At 43.0% G+C, this 15,006-nt stretch overlaps 2 pseudogenes; both read right to left on the bottom strand.

The window, feature by feature from the left end:
* On the bottom strand, window positions 4,317-7,370 carry Gm13691 (predicted gene 13691; annotated as a pseudogene).
* Window positions 10,127-13,180, bottom strand: Gm13697 (predicted gene 13697; annotated as a pseudogene).

The following is a 15,006-nucleotide window of genomic DNA, read 5'->3' as shown; positions in this document are numbered from 1 at the left end:
GTCATTTTTGTTCAAACCACAATTCCCATTTCCACCTCAAACTTTCCTACTAAATTCACTTGTTGACTGCCAACTCCCCTCAGAAAGTAAACCATTATCAGTCTCTATTACACTTCAAAATCTCCAAATCCAAACTCTTTCCTGCCAAATTTATATCTCTTCTTGAAGTCCTAACTGATTATAAAATTTACCACCAAGGCCTCTAAATTAATAAGTGTCAAATATTTTTCTCGATTCTTCCCATTTCTGATCCCATAAGAAATCAAGTCTCACTAGTATTTGAATAACACATTTCAGGGGCCTTTGATACATCCTTTTAACAAATATCTGTTGCACATTAATTATGTTTCTTGTACTGTTTTAATCATAAGTAACAGAGATAAACATAAACCTACTCCTATTTTAGATGCTTTCACATAGTGTACATATATATTCTCTGTCATAGAGTTCTTTCTCATAAAAAGTAGTCAGTACAAATTTACTAAGATTACTATGCAAAAAGGAAAGGGCTGGGTTGCCTTTCCTGGCCTCAGTGGGAGAGGATGCACTTAGCAGAGACTTGATGTACCAGGAGGGTCCCCACTCACTCAGGAGAGAAGGGGATGGAGAATGGGTGAAGAATTGTGGGAGGGGGTGACTGTGAGAGAGGCAGTGAGCAGCATGTAATGTGAATAAGCAAACATAAAATGAAAATAAAATTATTGGCTTCTGTGGCATTACTATTGTGGGTTTATTATCATTATTGAAAATAATTTTGCTGTATATATAATACAGCATAGTAGAGTAGAATTTCCCCACAATTTTAAGAAAATTGAAAAGAAAAATTATAAACACATACCTAACAACCATTGATTAATAAGTTTAAAATATCTCCTGAAATATCAGAATATCTTATATTTCAAAATGTAATAAAACATTGACTACATTAAAAGCAAATGTCCTAAACTGTGCATTTCATTGAATTTTGTGCGCTCTTATTTGAAAACATGTGTAGGCGCGTGTTTCCTTGTTTGTTTGTTTGTTTGTTCATTTAAAATATAATGAGATCTGGGCATGGTGATGCATATGTTTAATCCCAGCACTTGGGAGGCAGAGATAGGTGGATCTCTGTGGGTTTAAGGCCAGTCTGGTCTGCAGAGTGAGTTGAAGGCCAGCCAGAGGTGCATAGTGAGACCCTGTCTCAAAACAAAACAAAAGAGAAAGTAGGAAGAGTTGTAGTCTAAGCGAAACAGAAAAGCTCTGTCACATGAAGGAGACAGAAATGCACAATGAAGAACTTTCCCACATCTAGACACCGACTTCAGGCATCTTCTGCACGTATGTAATGTAAGATGAAAGTTACTGTGAATATAGTAAAAATGGCTATCTTGCCAAAAGCAATCTACAGATTCAATGCAATCACCATCAAAATTCCAACTCAATTCTTCAACGAATTAGAAAGGGCAATCGGCAGATTCATCTGGAATAACAAAAAACCTAGGATAGCAAAAACTCTTCTCAAGGATAAAAGAACCTCTGGTGGAATCACCATGCCCGACCTAAAGCTGTACTACAGAGCAATTGTGATAAAAACTGCATGGTACTGGTATAGTGACAGACAAGTAGACCAATGGAACAGAATTGAAGACCCAGAGATGAACCCACACACCTATGGTCACTTGATCTTTGACAAAAGAGCTAAAACCATCCAGTGGAAAAAAGACAGCATTTTCAACAAATGGTGCTGGCACAACTGGCTGTTATCATGTAGAAGAATGTGAATTGATCCATTTCTATCTCCTTGTACTAAGGTCAAATCTAAGTGGATTAAGGAACTTCACATAAAACCAGAGACACTGAAACTTATAGAGGAGAAAGTAGGGAAAAGCCTCGAAGATATGAGCACAGGGGAAAAATTCCTGAATAGAACAGCAATGGCTTGTGCTGTAAGATCAAGAATCGATAAATGGGACCTCATAAAGTTGCAAAGCTTCTGCAAGGCAAAAGACACCGTCAATAAGACAAAAAGAACACCAGCAGATTGGGAAAGGATCTTTACCTATCCCAAATCAGACAGGGGACTAATATCATATATATATATAAAGAACTCAAGAAGGTGGACTCCATAAAATCAAATAACCCCATTAAAAAATGGGGCTCAGAACTGAACAAAGAATTCTCACCCGAGGAATACCGAATGGCAGAGAAGCACCTGAAAAAATGTTCAACATCCTTAATCATCAGGGAAATGCAAATCAAAACAACCCTGAGATTCCAACTCACACCAGTCAGAATGGCTAAGATGAAAAATTCAGGTGACAGCAGATGCTGGAGAGGATGTGGAGAAAGAGGAACGCTCCTACATTGTTGGTGGGATTGCAAGCTTGTACAACCACTCTGGAAATCAGTCTGGCAGTTCCTCAGAAAATTGGACATAGTACTACTGGAAGATCCAGCAATACCTCTCCTGGGCATATATCCAGAAGATGCCCCAACCTGTAAGAAGGACACATGCTCCACTATGTTCATAGCAGCCTTATTTATAATAGCCAGAAGCTGGAAAGAACCCAGATGCCCCTCAACAGAGGAATGAATACAGAAAATGTGGTACATTTACACAATGGAGTACTACTCAGCTATTAAAAAGAATGAATTTATGAAATTCCTAGGCAAATGGATGGACCTGGAGAGCATCATCCTGAGTGAGGTAACCCAATCACAAAGGAACTCTCACAATATGTACTCACTGATAAATGGATATTAGCCCAGAAACTTAGGATACCCAAGATATAAGATACAATTTGCTAAACACATTAAACTCAAGAGAACGAAGACCAAAGTGTGGACACTTTGCCCCTTCTTAGAATAGGAAACAAAACACTCATGGAAGGAGTTACAGAGACAAAATTTGGAAGTGTGACGAAAGGATGGACCATCTAGTGATTGCCATATCCAGAGATCCATCCCATGATCAGCTTCCAAACGCTGACACCATTGCATACACTAGCAAGATTTTGCTGTAAGGACCCAGATATAGCTGTCTCTTGTGAGACTATGCTGGGGCCTAGCAAACACAGAAGTGGATGCTCACAGTCAGCTATTGAATGGATCACAGGGCCCCCCAATGGAGGAGCTAGAGAAAGCACCCAAGGAACTAAAGGGAACTGCAACCCTATAGGTGGAACAACAATATGAACTAAGCAGTACCCCGGAGCTCTTGACTCTAGCTGCATATGTATCAAAAGATGGCCTAGTCGGCCATCACTGGAAAGAGAGGCCCATTGGACTTGCAAACTTTATATGCCCCAGTACAGGGGAACACCAGGGCCAAAAGGGGGAGTGGGTGGGTAGGGGAGTTGGGGGGGGGAATGGGTATGGGGGACTTTTGGTATAGCATTGGAAATGTAAATGAGCTAAATACCTAATTAAAAAATGGAAAAAAAAAAAAGAAAGTTACTGTGAGATGAGTCAGGGCCAAGTCAACACAAAGCTGACACAAATGATGCTGCTTTAGGAGTCAGTGAAGGAAATGGTTAAAAATGCTTGCAAATGACACAATGTCTTCTAAGGAGCAAGAGTATCATACCTTACCGCCTGAAGCTACTCAATTACCGCTCATATCCTTTAAGGCATATTTATAAATGAAACAACTGAAAGAGGAAATGTTATACGTTTGATCTTCCCATAGTTCAAATGTTTTTCATAACCTCCAGAAGAGAAAAGCCACCAACTGAAAACCCTCAGCTCAGAAGCAGGAAGTGCTCGAGTTACTGTCTTTCCTGAGCTGTGTGGGGTTGGTTTTTTCTTTCCTAGTTCCCTCGGTGGGGTCCAGCAGCCAAACTTTTTACACGGCTGACTCTAATCAGAATGGTTTTTAAAAATTAGGCAGAGAGTGATTATTGCAATACACAAGATAATTGCATTGTCGAGTTTCAGTTTTATACATCATCATTCAGGAGACAAGTAAAAGCTGTTTACTACAAACAAGCAATGACTAAATGGTCGCCAAGACATTGCGAGTGGTGCTCTGCTGACACCCAGTGGAATAAACATAGACATAGACTCCCAGCGCTGCTGGAGAAGTCATTGCTGTCACCTTCTACCCAACAGAGTCACATAGACACACTTAGTGTCAATTCAGTTACTTAAAAGAAATTGAAAAACAGAATCCATTGAATTTCAAACAATACTTCACCAAAGTCCCTGCTAAGGACAATGAAAATTAGCTTACTCAAAAGCAAACAGTAGATTTTATTTTTATCAAAATTCTAAATTAAAAACTCATTTACTAAAATAAAACAGTCCTTCACTTTCCACATTCTGTCATCCATTTTTTTTTCAATGAACATTTGTTCCTTTTATTCACAAAACATAAGACTTACCCTTTTGTTGAATCCCTTTTCTTTATGATTTTACACAAAGAACCTTGAGATATATCAATTATAAAACATGTCAAAAAGGAAACATCTTCAAAATTTACAAACAGGTACTTTATACAAGAGTTCTCTATAAAATTCATCAATGTAAAAAAGACACTGAACTAAATTAAGTGTAAGACATGTTCAGTTGTCATTAGGATTATTTCTGTGTTGTTGGAGACTTTTCTCTCCTCCGGTCCTGACTTCTCTTTGACTCTCTAGACTGTTCAGGGCGTCTGCTAGGCTTTTCCCAGCGTCTCTCTGCACCGTTCTGACACCTGGCGTCGTCTCCCTTGTGACCAGAATGCCTTCTACTCCTCTCCCTTGACTTGGAACGATCTTTTCTTCTAACATTATCACTGTCCTGATTTCGGCTTCTTTGCTTCTCATTTTCAGAGAAAGAATCTCTTCTCTCTCTGCTTCTTCTTTGGTTCGCCATGCCTGTCTTCTGGCTCTCTGTGTGAGCCTTGTTCTCGGCCATTGCCAACTCTGCTGTGACTATTCTCATGGCTTCTGTCATCTATGTGCTTTGCTAGGGAATCTCTCCAGTCTGCATCTCGTGAGTTCTGAGCTCTGTGTCTTTCAGACCTTGCTCTCTCAGTCCTCCCTTCCTGGTGCCTTTGGTCCTCCCTGCCTCCTTGCCTCCGCTCAAGTGCCTGGTGGCCCCTGGCTAACTTATCAACTTCTTCGCCTCTGGCCTTCCCTTGTCTCTTCTTTCTTGTACCTTTAGCTGAGGTAGAGCTCTGAGTGCTGGAGGAGGAGGAGGAGTCGCTCGCTTCACTAGAGGACTCTGAGCTGCTTTCGCTGCTGTCAGAATCTGAGTCAGAGGAATCAGACGCCGAGGAAGACTCTGAAGATGAAGATGTCAGGGCTGTTTTCTTTTGTTCAGCTTCTGGTTTCTGGGCTACGATGACCTTGGGCGTATTTTTCAGATGTTCTCGCAGTTCATCCGTCAATCCTCCGAGACCTATGGAAGTGAAGAAGTTGATGGCAAACCGAGTATTGCGTGGGTTGTCTCTGGGTAACAGACCTTCAAAGAATGGCTGGAGAGTTTCATCCTTTAACCTCGCATTCAGTTTAGGAAGACCCATGTATTCACACAGTTCCTGGAAGAAGATCTTGACAAAAATTCGACTAGACGATGTCGTGGTCTCTTCACTCAGTTTTATACATTCGAGAACACTCCATGGAAGTGAATCTGTGTATAAAAGGTGAGCAAACACCTTAGCAACATTTCTCAATTTGTTTGTCTCTAAGCGATGGATGGTGTCGTACTGTTCCTTGAATATACTTTCAAATGATTCCATGTATTCCTTTTCCAGCATACAAAACCGCCCAGCTAACAAGCCAAAAAAATTTTCATAGGTCCTTTGTTGGGCACAGCAATCAAGTATCATGTTGCAGAGTTCTTTTGTTTGGCTCTCTGCAAACTCCATTTTCAGCAACTTGTGTGCACATTCTTCAAAATCTAAACTTGACTGAATGGCAAGATAGATTGTACGGCGAAATGAGACGAGGTTGATTTCTGTTTTGTCATGAATAGTTACTTTTTGCCCTCCTTCCTCGTCTTCTCCTTCCTCCTCCTCTTCTTCCTCCTCCTCCTCTTCCTCCTCCTCATCTTCACTACTTCCAGCTCCTTGGTCTGTGTTTGAATCACTGTCTCCTTCATCAAGGATTTCTTTTTTAATAGCCTTGTACTTCTCTTCATTCTCCATAAAATTAGGATCCATCTTGAAAACATTAAGAACATCTTCTGGATTGTAGTCATCCTCTAAGGGGAGCATATGTGTAAACTGATCGTCCTCTTCCACTAAATCAAGTCCTTCAAGAATAACAGGGTGGTCCTTGAATCCATCCTTCCGTACAGCAAACATCACTTCAATCATGTACTGAACTCTTTTGTCGATCTCAGACTCGTGTAGGATGTTTCGAAGGCGTTCAAAGATTGCATTAATTCCCCTTGGTGACACCTGGGCTAATTTGAGACCACACTCTTTGAGGAAGCCGATAGCTACTTCAACACTGTCATCTGTTGGTCTCTCCAGGAGCAAAGTGAGCATCTCCAGGCACAGAACCTCATGTGCCACATTTTGGTTAATAAGATGTGCCACAAATTTTGAAGCAGTCAGGCAAAGTTGCTTATCGTTCCTTCGATAGCCTTTCCGAAAATTAAGAATTAGTCTCTTGAGGATCAATTCTCCAATCTGTGGGAATTTTGAGTTGATTATTGCCACCAAAGCTGCATAAACGTGAGTGAAGATTGGAGACGCACTCTGGGCTTGCAGAACAGATCTGGACAGCAATCCTCTCCCTCTGACAATGTTCTCTTGAAGGAGCTCTTGGATAATAATGCTTATATTAGAGATGTTGACCTTGTTGATGAGACCATTAATGGATTTCTTCAGAGCCTCCCAGCTCATCCTCTGATATGCTAAGCTGCTTTTATCTGTGATCTGCTCCTGCATCATCCTGAGCTTCGCAGGAGGGATATACGCTCCCCCAGTGCGGGTGAGCAGCGGGTCCAGCTCATCCTTCTTCTTCTTCCATGTCGGTTCTTCCTGAGGAGAACTCTGCCTTATGCCTCGGGCTGGACTCCTGTCGGGGGATGGCGATTTCCAGGGCCGTTTCCGATGATCTGCATCTCTCTCTCTTTCTCTGCGTTTTTCTCGGTCCCTACTTCGTGATTCCATGCTGTCATCGTAAGAGTATCCTCTTCTAGATCGCTCATAGTCTGACCGGCTGTAATCAGAGTAATCTCTATCCCGGGGGAACCGCTCTTGCTCTGTGTATCTGTCTTCTGGGGAGGAGCTCCGGCAGTATGAACTGTGGGTCTCCCTTCTGTTGTGACCAGAGGACTGCTTCATGTGTGCCACACTACTTTTCATTTTCTATTGTCAGCTGCCCCAACCAGATTCTTCAGGTTCATTCAATGGTCTGAGTTCCTCGACAGTTTTTTCTGTCTCTACACGTCACAGTCGGCAGCCCAATTCCCAACAATGGTTCAGTCGCAGCTGTGAATGGAAGTCCAAGGATCTAGCAGTTACTCAGTCTCACACAGCAAGCAGGCGAAGGATCAAGTTGAGCTCAACTCCCTTCTTCCAATGTCCTTATATTGTCCCCAGCAGAAGGTGTAGCCCAGATTAAAGGTGTGTTCCACCACACCTTTAATCCCAGATGAAAGGTGTAGCCCAGATTAAAGGTGTGTTCCTTAAACTCGGAGATTTAATCTTCTGAATCCATAGCCACTATGACTCAAGATCTCCATACCAAGATCCAGATCAGAAACTTCTATCACCAAGCCTCCAGATAAGGGTCACTGGTGAGCCTTCCAATTCTGGATTGTAGTTCATTCCAAATATTCCAGTATTCCGACTGGGGAAGCGACCCAGGGAGCTCCCAGGAGAGATGTTCACCCATGACAACCCAGACCAAGGCCCAGACACGCACGCCCCGCCGCTGGCGCTAGGCCCAGCCGGCTCACACCACACCTCGCAGGCCGTCGGTGGAGACGGCGCAGCCACGTGAGAAAAGCAAGACCCACCGGGCAAGCGCCCCTCGCAAGTCCCTGCCCTCTCCACGCGACCTAGCAACCCGCCGCCCCCACTCTGGCTCCTAGTCTATCCCAAGTCTTCAGAGTTCCGTAATTACCTAAAGCTCCACCGCGCCGCCATCATACCGGAAGTCTGTCATTCATTCTTCAAACGTACGTGTCAATTAATTTATCTGTGTTTTATTTTCATGTCTATATCCTACAGCAACTACTTAATTGTTTTATTTGCTTCCCACAAGTGGGTTGAGGACTTACCTTTTTCTTTTCAGTCCTGTCGTTCTCATCAGAGGACTGCATCATGCTTTCTGTTACCATTGATAAACACATCTTGAACATCTCCATAGTGTTCAGAGACTGCTGTAGCGTGGTAAACTGTAATTCCATTTTGTATCTCTCAACAACATTCTATCTAATTAATGTATTTTTGTTGTTGACATAGTCTGTTTCCCTCTAAGCCCAGTTCTCTGGATAAGAATCTAGAATAAACTGCAATGGCAATATTTTAGGGGGAGGTGTATGTGTATGAAAAGTCTCTGGAGAAAAGAGGACGGAGGAGAAGAAGGGAACTCGGGAAAAATTGAGAGCACACTTATTGGATATTATTTTTGGCGTCAAGCAGAGCTGGTGCTCCATGCAGCAAGGCCATCTTCAGAACAGTCAGGAGTGGGATATTAAAATCCCCAACCTTATGCCCCAAATTAGTACTGAAAGTTCTACTTCCTTGCTACTAACTTCATTCCAAAGAAGTTAGAATGGTCCTATGAGCAGTATCTCAGCCTTGCATTAACAGCCCAGCGAGGCAAACAGGAGACAAGGGACACATGGCCACACATAAAATAAGGCCCTGACAAGGCTCATGTGAACTTTGTCAGTCACACTGCTACTGGGCTGGAACTACGACCCAACGATCACCAAAATAGATGCATCCAAGACCTTCTTGAGAGATTTGTTTCTTACATTTCTGTCTCTATTAGTGATTTAACAAGCTCTGAAACTATCTTTTAAAAAATTCACTCAATACTTTTCACACATCCTCTGTTCTACTAATACATACGTTCTCCTTGAAAATAACAAATCTGGAAACTTCTGAACTGCTTCAGTCTTAGATACCTGTGTACAAATTACCCTGATCATCTGTATCTCTAACAAGATTCATTGTGGCTGTGATTCTCTCTTCATTTATTCACTTTTATAGTTAAAGAGCATGTACCCTAATAGATTCCAGAAGGTAGTCCAAAAGAAAAAGAATGCAAGCAATCTAATAGCTATGGTTTCAATGTTTGTGTTCCTCCTTATAATCATGGGAGGCAAAGGGAGGGAGGGATCAGGATGACAGAGGAGAGGGAGAGGGTAGAGGGGGTAAGATTAGGTATGGGGGAAGACAGAAGAGAAACCCAGAGGGTCAGGAATGGAAATATGCAGCTAAGGGTTGTGGGAGGTAGGAGGGACCTCTAGAAAGTCCCAGAGACCTTGGAAGTAAGAGGCTCCCAGGACTCAATGGAGATGACCTTAGTTGAAATGCCCAACAGTGGAGAGATGGAACCTAAAGAAACCACCTCCAGTAGATAGACAGGGACCCCAGTGGAGGAATGGGGTCACTAACCTACCTTCAAATTTTTGACCCAGAGTTGTTCCCATCTAAAAGAAATACAGGGACAAAAATGGAGCACAGACTGAAGAAAAGGCCATCCAGTGGCCGGCCCAACTTTGGATCATCCCATGCACAGGCACCAAACCCTTGACACTATTACGGATACCATGTTGTGCTTGAGTTTCAGTTTTATACATCATCATTCAGGAGACAAGTAAAAGCTGTTTACTACAAACAAGCAATGACTAAATGGTCGCCAAGACATTGCGAGTGGTGCTCTGCTGACACCCAGTGGAATAAACATAGACATAGACTCCCAGCGCTGCTGGAGAAGTCATTGCTGTCACCTTCTACCCAACAGAGTCACATAGACACACTTAGTGTCAATTCAGTTACTTAAAAGAAATTGAAAAACAGAATCCATTGAATTTCAAACAATACTTCACCAAAGTCCCTGCTAAGGACAATGAAAATTAGCTTACTCAAAAGCAAACAGTAGATTTTATTTTTATCAAAATTCTAAATTAAAAACTCATTTACTAAAATAAAACAGTCCTTCACTTTCCACATTCTGTCATCCATTTTTTTTTCAATGAACATTTGTTCCTTTTATTCACAAAACATAAGACTTACCCTTTTGTTGAATCCCTTTTCTTTATGATTTTACACAAAGAACCTTGAGATATATCAATTATAAAACATGTCAAAAAGGAAACATCTTCAAAATTTACAAACAGGTACTTTATACAAGAGTTCTCTATAAAATTCATCAATGTAAAAAAGACACTGAACTAAATTAAGTGTAAGACATGTTCAGTTGTCATTAGGATTATTTCTGTGTTGTTGGAGACTTTTCTCTCCTCCGGTCCTGACTTCTCTTTGACTCTCTAGACTGTTCAGGGCGTCTGCTAGGCTTTTCCCAGCGTCTCTCTGCACCGTTCTGACACCTGGCGTCGTCTCCCTTGTGACCAGAATGCCTTCTACTCCTCTCCCTTGACTTGGAACGATCTTTTCTTCTAACATTATCACTGTCCTGATTTCGGCTTCTTTGCTTCTCATTTTCAGAGAAAGAATCTCTTCTCTCTCTGCTTCTTCTTTGGTTCGCCATGCCTGTCTTCTGGCTCTCTGTGTGAGCCTTGTTCTCGGCCATTGCCAACTCTGCTGTGACTATTCTCATGGCTTCTGTCATCTATGTGCTTTGCTAGGGAATCTCTCCAGTCTGCATCTCGTGAGTTCTGAGCTCTGTGTCTTTCAGACCTTGCTCTCTCAGTCCTCCCTTCCTGGTGCCTTTGGTCCTCCCTGCCTCCTTGCCTCCGCTCAAGTGCCTGGTGGCCCCTGGCTAACTTATCAACTTCTTCGCCTCTGGCCTTCCCTTGTCTCTTCTTTCTTGTACCTTTAGCTGAGGTAGAGCTCTGAGTGCTGGAGGAGGAGGAGGAGTCGCTCGCTTCACTAGAGGACTCTGAGCTGCTTTCGCTGCTGTCAGAATCTGAGTCAGAGGAATCAGACGCCGAGGAAGACTCTGAAGATGAAGATGTCAGGGCTGTTTTCTTTTGTTCAGCTTCTGGTTTCTGGGCTACGATGACCTTGGGCGTATTTTTCAGATGTTCTCGCAGTTCATCCGTCAATCCTCCGAGACCTATGGAAGTGAAGAAGTTGATGGCAAACCGAGTATTGCGTGGGTTGTCTCTGGGTAACAGACCTTCAAAGAATGGCTGGAGAGTTTCATCCTTTAACCTCGCATTCAGTTTAGGAAGACCCATGTATTCACACAGTTCCTGGAAGAAGATCTTGACAAAAATTCGACTAGACGATGTCGTGGTCTCTTCACTCAGTTTTATACATTCGAGAACACTCCATGGAAGTGAATCTGTGTATAAAAGGTGAGCAAACACCTTAGCAACATTTCTCAATTTGTTTGTCTCTAAGCGATGGATGGTGTCGTACTGTTCCTTGAATATACTTTCAAATGATTCCATGTATTCCTTTTCCAGCATACAAAACCGCCCAGCTAACAAGCCAAAAAAATTTTCATAGGTCCTTTGTTGGGCACAGCAATCAAGTATCATGTTGCAGAGTTCTTTTGTTTGGCTCTCTGCAAACTCCATTTTCAGCAACTTGTGTGCACATTCTTCAAAATCTAAACTTGACTGAATGGCAAGATAGATTGTACGGCGAAATGAGACGAGGTTGATTTCTGTTTTGTCATGAATAGTTACTTTTTGCCCTCCTTCCTCGTCTTCTCCTTCCTCCTCCTCTTCTTCCTCCTCCTCCTCTTCCTCCTCCTCATCTTCACTACTTCCAGCTCCTTGGTCTGTGTTTGAATCACTGTCTCCTTCATCAAGGATTTCTTTTTTAATAGCCTTGTACTTCTCTTCATTCTCCATAAAATTAGGATCCATCTTGAAAACATTAAGAACATCTTCTGGATTGTAGTCATCCTCTAAGGGGAGCATATGTGTAAACTGATCGTCCTCTTCCACTAAATCAAGTCCTTCAAGAATAACAGGGTGGTCCTTGAATCCATCCTTCCGTACAGCAAACATCACTTCAATCATGTACTGAACTCTTTTGTCGATCTCAGACTCGTGTAGGATGTTTCGAAGGCGTTCAAAGATTGCATTAATTCCCCTTGGTGACACCTGGGCTAATTTGAGACCACACTCTTTGAGGAAGCCGATAGCTACTTCAACACTGTCATCTGTTGGTCTCTCCAGGAGCAAAGTGAGCATCTCCAGGCACAGAACCTCATGTGCCACATTTTGGTTAATAAGATGTGCCACAAATTTTGAAGCAGTCAGGCAAAGTTGCTTATCGTTCCTTCGATAGCCTTTCCGAAAATTAAGAATTAGTCTCTTGAGGATCAATTCTCCAATCTGTGGGAATTTTGAGTTGATTATTGCCACCAAAGCTGCATAAACGTGAGTGAAGATTGGAGACGCACTCTGGGCTTGCAGAACAGATCTGGACAGCAATCCTCTCCCTCTGACAATGTTCTCTTGAAGGAGCTCTTGGATAATAATGCTTATATTAGAGATGTTGACCTTGTTGATGAGACCATTAATGGATTTCTTCAGAGCCTCCCAGCTCATCCTCTGATATGCTAAGCTGCTTTTATCTGTGATCTGCTCCTGCATCATCCTGAGCTTCGCAGGAGGGATATACGCTCCCCCAGTGCGGGTGAGCAGCGGGTCCAGCTCATCCTTCTTCTTCTTCCATGTCGGTTCTTCCTGAGGAGAACTCTGCCTTATGCCTCGGGCTGGACTCCTGTCGGGGGATGGCGATTTCCAGGGCCGTTTCCGATGATCTGCATCTCTCTCTCTTTCTCTGCGTTTTTCTCGGTCCCTACTTCGTGATTCCATGCTGTCATCGTAAGAGTATCCTCTTCTAGATCGCTCATAGTCTGACCGGCTGTAATCAGAGTAATCTCTATCCCGGGGGAACCGCTCTTGCTCTGTGTATCTGTCTTCTGGGGAGGAGCTCCGGCAGTATGAACTGTGGGTCTCCCTTCTGTTGTGACCAGAGGACTGCTTCATGTGTGCCACACTACTTTTCATTTTCTATTGTCAGCTGCCCCAACCAGATTCTTCAGGTTCATTCAATGGTCTGAGTTCCTCGACAGTTTTTTCTGTCTCTACACGTCACAGTCGGCAGCCCAATTCCCAACAATGGTTCAGTCGCAGCTGTGAATGGAAGTCCAAGGATCTAGCAGTTACTCAGTCTCACACAGCAAGCAGGCGAAGGATCAAGTTGAGCTCAACTCCCTTCTTCCAATGTCCTTATATTGTCCCCAGCAGAAGGTGTAGCCCAGATTAAAGGTGTGTTCCACCACACCTTTAATCCCAGATGAAAGGTGTAGCCCAGATTAAAGGTGTGTTCCTTAAACTCGGAGATTTAATCTTCTGAATCCATAGCCACTATGACTCAAGATCTCCATACCAAGATCCAGATCAGAAACTTCTATCACCAAGCCTCCAGATAAGGGTCACTGGTGAGCCTTCCAATTCTGGATTGTAGTTCATTCCAAATATTCCAGTATTCCGACTGGGGAAGCGACCCAGGGAGCTCCCAGGAGAGATGTTCACCCATGACAACCCAGACCAAGGCCCAGACACGCACGCCCCGCCGCTGGCGCTAGGCCCAGCCGGCTCACACCACACCTCGCAGGCCGTCGGTGGAGACGGCGCAGCCACGTGAGAAAAGCAAGACCCACCGGGCAAGCGCCCCTCGCAAGTCCCTGCCCTCTCCACGCGACCTAGCAACCCGCCGCCCCCACTCTGGCTCCTAGTCTATCCCAAGTCTTCAGAGTTCCGTAATTACCTAAAGCTCCACCGCGCCGCCATCATACCGGAAGTCTGTCATTCATTCTTCAAACGTACGTGTCAATTAATTTATCTGTGTTTTATTTTCATGTCTATATCCTACAGCAACTACTTAATTGTTTTATTTGCTTCCCACAAGTGGGTTGAGGACTTACCTTTTTCTTTTCAGTCCTGTCGTTCTCATCAGAGGACTGCATCATGCTTTCTGTTACCATTGATAAACACATCTTGAACATCTCCATAGTGTTCAGAGACTGCTGTAGCGTGGTAAACTGTAATTCCATTTTGTATCTCTCAACAACATTCTATCTAATTAATGTATTTTTGTTGTTGACATAGTCTGTTTCCCTCTAAGCCCAGTTCTCTGGATAAGAATCTAGAATAAACTGCAATGGCAATATTTTAGGGGGAGGTGTATGTGTATGAAAAGTCTCTGGAGAAAAGAGGACGGAGGAGAAGAAGGGAACTCGGGAAAAATTGAGAGCACACTTATTGGATATTATTTTTGGCGTCAAGCAGAGCTGGTGCTCCATGCAGCAAGGCCATCTTCAGAACAGTCAGGAGTGGGATATTAAAATCCCCAACCTTATGCCCCAAATTAGTACTGAAAGTTCTACTTCCTTGCTACTAACTTCATTCCAAAGAAGTTAGAATGGTCCTATGAGCAGTATCTCAGCCTTGCATTAACAGCCCAGCGAGGCAAACAGGAGACAAGGGACACATGGCCACACATAAAATAAGGCCCTGACAAGGCTCATGTGAACTTTGTCAGTCACACTGCTACTGGGCTGGAACTACGACCCAACGATCACCAAAATAGATGCATCCAAGACCTTCTTGAGAGATTTGTTTCTTACATTTCTGTCTCTATTAGTGATTTAACAAGCTCTGAAACTATCTTTTAAAAAATTCACTCAATACTTTTCACACATCCTCTGTTCTACTAATACATACGTTCTCCTTGAAAATAACAAATCTGGAAACTTCTGAACTGCTTCAGTCTTAGATACCTGTGTACAAATTACCCTGATCATCTGTATCTCTAACAAGATTCATTGTGGCTGTGATTCTCTCTTCATTTATTCACTTTTATAGTTAAAGAGCATGTACCCTAATAGATTCCAGAAGGTAGTCCAAAAGAAAAAGAAT

Source organism: Mus musculus, chromosome 2 (assembly GCF_000001635.26).
Source record: "Mus musculus strain C57BL/6J chromosome 2, GRCm38.p6 C57BL/6J".
Classification (NCBI taxonomy): domain Eukaryota; kingdom Metazoa; phylum Chordata; class Mammalia; order Rodentia; family Muridae; genus Mus; species Mus musculus.
Note: the sequence above shows the minus strand (reverse complement) of the source record. Positions and strands in the feature narration are given on the sequence as shown.